The sequence below is a fragment of the Triticum urartu genome, chromosome 6A (genome assembly GCF_056163025.1).
Source record: "Triticum urartu cultivar PI428250 chromosome 6A, HENAU_Tu73, whole genome shotgun sequence".
Classification (NCBI taxonomy): domain Eukaryota; kingdom Viridiplantae; phylum Streptophyta; class Magnoliopsida; order Poales; family Poaceae; genus Triticum; species Triticum urartu.
The window spans coordinates 423,752,550-423,756,699 of NC_141878.1; the positions used below are offsets into that span (position 1 = coordinate 423,752,550).

The window sequence follows — 4,150 nt, forward strand, 5'->3', positions numbered from 1 at the left end:
TCTAATTTCTTAGACCAATTCTTGCGGGACCTATTGATAGTCTTTTGCAAAATTAATTTTATTTCTCTATTGCTAAGTTCAACTTGACCATGATACGTATCCAATGTATCTACTTTTTCTCACGCTTTTCCTCTTGTTTTGGACTCCAATTTGCATGATTTGAATGAACCTAACCCCGGACTAACGCTGTTTTCAACAGAACTACCATGGTGTTGTTTTTGTGTAGAAATAAAAGTTCTTGGAATGGAACAAATTTTTTTGAGGATTTTTTTATACCAATAATAAGAATTTCTTGAGCCAATACCCACCAGAGAGGGGGCCCTGGGTGGGCACAACCCACCAGGGCGCGCCCCCCTCTCCTGGCGCGCCTAGGTGGGTTGTACCCACCTGGTGGCCCCGCTGATGACCCCCCATGATACTATAAATTCACATTATTCCAGAAAAAATCAGGGAAAAAGAATTATCGCGATCCATGAGATGGAGCCGCTGCCAAGCCATGTTCTTCCTAGGGAGGGCAGATCTACAGTCCGTTTGGGGCTCCGGAGAGGGGGATCTTCGTTCTTCGTCATCACCAACCAATCTCCATCTCCAATTCCATGATGCTCCCCACCGGGAGTGAGTAATTCCTTCATAGGTGTGACGCCCCCGATTTGACTGTACACTAATCATACACGCAAATGTGTACGATCAAGATCAAGGACTCACGGGAAGATATCACAACACAACTCTAGACACAAATTAAAATAATACAAGCTTTATATTACAAGCCAGGGGCCTCGAAGGCTCGAATACAATAGCTCTATCATAGACGAGTCAGCGGAAGCAACAATATTTGAGTACAGACATAAGTTAAAAAAGTTTGCCTTAAGAAGGCTAGCACAAATTGGGATACAGATCGAAAGAGGCGCATGCCTCTTGCCTGGGATCCTCCTAAACTACTCCTGGTCGTCGTCAGCGGGCTGCACGTAGTAGTAGGCACCTCCCGAGTAGTAGTAGTTGTCATCGACGGTGGCGTCTGGCTCCTGGACTCCAATGTCTAGTCGCAGCAATCAGGTATAGAAAGGGGAAAAAGAGGGAGCAAAGCAACCATGAGTACTCATCCAAAGTACTCGCAAGCAAGGAGCTACACTACATATGTATGCATTGGTATCAAATGGAATAAGGGTATCATATGTGGACTGAACTGCAGAATGCCTGAATAAGAGGGGGATAGCTAGTCCTTTCGAAGACTACGCTTCTGGTAACCTCCATCTTGCAGCAGGAGAAGAGAGTAGATGGTAAGTTCACTAAGTAACACTGCATAGCATAATCCTAACCGATGATCCTCCCCTCGTCGCCCTGTGAGAGAGCGATCACCGGTTGTATCTGGAACCTGGAAGGGTGTATTTTATTAAGTATCCGGTTCTAGTTGTCATAAGGTCAAGGTACAACTCCAAGTCATCCTGTTACCGAAGATCACGGCTATTCGAATAGATTAACTTCCCTGCAGGGGTGCACCACATTTCCCTACACGCTCGATCCCCTTTGTTCGGACACACTTTTCTGGGTCATGCCCGGCCTCGGAAGATCAACACGTCGCAGCCCTACCTAGGCACAACAGAGAGGTCAGCACACCGGTCTAAATCCTATGGCGCAGGGGTCTGGGCCGATCACCCATTGCACACCTGCACGTTGCGTACGCGGCCGGAGAGCAGACCTAGCAACCTCCATTACAAAGGAAGTTGCGTTACGCGGTCCAACCCGGCGCGCGCCGCTCAGTCGCTGACGTCACGAAGGCTTCGGCTGATACCACGACGTCGAGTGCCCATAACTATCCCCGCGTAGATGGTTAGTGCGTATAGGCCAGTAGCCAGACTCAGATCAAGTACCAAGACCTCGTTAAGCGTGTTATTTTGAAATAACCATGGACGCTGACTAGGGCCAGGCCCACCTCTCTCCTAGGTGGTCTCAACCCGCCCTGTCGCTCCGCCACAAAGTAACAGTCGGGGGCCTTCGGGAACTCAGGCCCACCTCTACCGGGATGGAGCCACCTGCCCCTTCAGCCCCCAACATCAGAATCACTCGCGGGTACTCCTACGAGCCGACTCGACTTTAATCACCACATGTATAGCATGTATATACATGGCCCGATAGTATAGCATGGCAGACGGACACGAATGTAGGGCCACGGATGATAAACTAGCATCCTATACTAAGCATTAGGATTGCAGGTAAAGGTAACAATAGTAGTAGCAAGGACAGGCTATGCATCAGGATAGGATTAACATAAAGTAGTAACATGTTACACTACTCTAATGCAAGCAGTAGAGAGTAGAGAAGGTGATATCTGGTGATCAAGGGGGGGGGGCTTGCCTGGTTGCTCTGGCAAGAGAGAGGGGTCGTCAACACCGTAGTCGTACTGGGTAGCAGCGGCGTCGGTCTCGGTGTCTACCGGAAAGAAGTAACGGAGGGGAACACAGTAAATAACAGAGCGATCAAAGTATAACATGGCAATACGCGGTGCTAGGTATGCCCTAACGCGGTAGTAGGTGATACCGGCGAAGGGGGGAAACATCCGGGAAATAATTCTCGGTGTTTCGCGTTTTTGGACAGATGAAACGGAGAGGGAAAGTTGCATGTTCGCTATGCTAGGGATGCGTGGTGGACGAACAGGCTGTGTATCCGGATTCGTCTCGTCGTTCTGAGCAACTTTCATGTACAAAGCTTTTCCATCCGAGCTACGGTTTATTTTATATTAGTTTTAAAAGATCTAAATCATTTTTAGGATTTATTTAATTAATTAAATCAACATTATCCAGAATAGTGTTTGCTGACGTCAGCATGACGTCAGCAGTCAACAGGGGGTTGACTGGGTCAAACTGACGTGTGGGTCCCGTCTGTCATAGACACATCACCCTAACTAACAGATTAGTTAGGTTAATTATATACTTTAGGTTAATCACATTTAATTAGTTTAACTAAACATGATTAATTAAGTTAATTATTTAGTTAATTAATTAATTAATTTTATTATTAATTATTTATTTATTATATTTTTAATTCTTTTTTTATAAACGTTCTACAGGGTGGGGCCACTTTGTTATAGGCCCCTAGGGCCTTAACGGACGCGGGCTATAGGGTGATGGGCGGGCGCTAATGGGCGACCCGAGCGCGGCGTCGCCCGAATGCAGGGGCGCACCGACGAGGACGGGCAGCTCGGGCACAGCCGCGATGTTGGGTAGCTGGGTGGCTACGGCAGAGCGGGTGGACGCGGGAGCAGCGCACGGGGGCTGCGGGCGAGGCCAAGGGCCGAGTGAGAGCGCGGCCGTGAGGCGGAGCAGAGGAGCTCCGGGGAGCATGGCGAGGCTGGAGCGGCGGAGACGCGACAGGTGAGCAGGGAGCGCATGGGGCGGCCAGGCGAGGCGGGGACAGAGCGGCAGCAGCGGCAGATGCAGCAGTAGAGGGGGAAGCAACGACAACGGTTGGCGCGGTCAGCGCGCGCCAAGGGCGCAGTGGGGGGCCGCCACGGGCGCGGCTGGCGTAGCTGACCGACGCGGGCCTAGCCGAAGCCGAGCACGGGTGGAGGTCAGGGGGCGTGGGATTGGAGGCAGCGGGCGCGGCAAGCGAGTAACAGGAGGCGGCGATGGTCGCGCGCGTGCGCGTGCGTATGTGGACAGGGAAGAGAAGAGGATGGGGGCTTGGCCTCACCGTACGGTGTAGGGGAATGGCAGCGGGGTTCGGGGAGGAGGACGGGGACGAGCAACGGAGAGGATGGCGGGGCAGCTCCGCCGAGGTCCAGGCGGTGGCGACGTGGTCCAATGACAGGATCCGGGGAGGCGTGACGTCGGGCTTGCGGGGAGGGGCGCCATTGCCCCCCGATCCAGATCGGGAGAGAGGGAGGAGCGGGGTCGTGGGGGAAAGTGGATCGGGAAATGGGGGGTGAGGCTAGGGTTTCGGTCGGCTGGGGCCATTTAGGCCAAATAGGTGGGCCGACCTGGCTGGGCCATGACAAAGTTGGGCTGAGGGAATTCTTTTATCTTTGTTCTTGTCTTTTTAATGTTTTCCTTTTCTTTTCTTTTTTATTTCTTTTCTGTTTTCATTTATCTCTTAAGTTTATTTAGTTTTATTAATTACTGCAATAGATCCTAAATTGGTAGTTCTAATTATACCA

At 50.9% G+C, this 4,150-nt stretch overlaps 1 long non-coding RNA gene across 1 annotated transcript; it reads right to left on the bottom strand.

Annotated features, from left to right (window-relative positions):
* Nucleotides 1–738: 738 nt before the first annotated feature.
* LOC147965512 (uncharacterized) lies at nucleotides 739–3,912 on the bottom strand. Its single transcript, XR_015607465.1, has 3 exons — nucleotides 3,688–3,912; nucleotides 2,353–2,427; nucleotides 739–1,036 (listed from the first exon to the last, which is right to left on the bottom strand). It is a non-coding gene; the product is annotated as an uncharacterized LOC147965512 (long non-coding RNA).
* Between the last annotated feature and the right edge of the window lie 238 nt (nucleotides 3,913–4,150).